The sequence below is a fragment of the Silene latifolia genome, chromosome 3 (assembly GCF_048544455.1).
Source record: "Silene latifolia isolate original U9 population chromosome 3, ASM4854445v1, whole genome shotgun sequence".
Lineage (NCBI taxonomy): Eukaryota > Viridiplantae > Streptophyta > Magnoliopsida > Caryophyllales > Caryophyllaceae > Silene > Silene latifolia.
The window spans coordinates 150,963,285-150,964,526 of NC_133528.1; positions in this window are offsets into that span (position 1 = coordinate 150,963,285).

The window sequence follows — 1,242 nt, forward strand, 5'->3', positions numbered from 1 at the left end:
TTTGACGACCAAGCCATTATATTAACAGGATAATATTTTGAGTGTCAATAAACTTGACCTTGAAAATCTTGTTACTATCTTGAATTCTTGATCACCAGCCTTATTCTCCATGCATGGAAACTTTTACGATTTTCGAGTTTATAGTTAACTTAAATGAGTTTATAAGTGCTTAATTTTTCTAAACTGAACTTATAATATAGAAGCTTAACTTTTTTAAACTTAACTTATAGAAACTTACTTTTTCTTAATTAATTTATAGGAGCTTAATTTTTCCGAACTTATAGAAGCTCAAATGAACTAAAATGACCTAAATTTATAGGATTTTAACTTTTTTTTGAACTATATAAAAGCTAAAATAAATTTTAAAAAAATGATTTTAAATCCAAAAAACTACTGGCTAACATGACTACCAAAACTTATCGTGTACGTTTGAAGCTACAACTCACCAAATATATTGGCTGTTTGTTTTCAATCATTTATTTGGTTGTTGACTTGTTCGACACTATGAGGCTCCATACTAAGTACACTATTTAGATAGACGAGACACATTTTGATTGTTATTCCTTAAATGTTATTTCTTCCGTTTCAATGAGTCGTATAGTTTGCTTTATACAAGTACATCAATGCACATTTTCTTTTGCTCATATCTTTAACTACACATGACACATCACTAAAAATTATAAAAATTTGATATTATAAAATACTTGATAAGACAGTTTCAAAAAGATCTTACATGACTATCTTTTACTCCCTCTGTCCCGGTCATTTATTGTCCTTTTCTATTTTTGGGTGTCTCAGTCATTTGTTGTCCTTTCTATATTAAGAATGCATTTGATGAACAATTTGCTCATTCACACTCAATTTGATCCACATGTCATTTAGTAATTGACTATCTCCTCTTTTCTTAGTCTTTGTGCCAAAACAAAAGGACAACAAATGACCGGGACGGAGGGAGTATATGCTAATCTTTTATGATTTTATCACATCCATAACGAGTACAGAGTAGATAATATTTGACCCTTCTAATTATAAAACAAATATCTTCGGCGTAAACAAAAATTTATCATTACCCGTACAGTGTATTTCACAATTTCATGTACCCTTCGTGGATATTTCCCTCTAAAAGACTGCGCCCTCTTAGTTGGAGGGGACAACCATGCAACTACGTTGTAACGTACCAATAATATGCCATCTCCTATGTTGTAATATTGCATATAAAAACTTCAGCATTATGGCATTAAA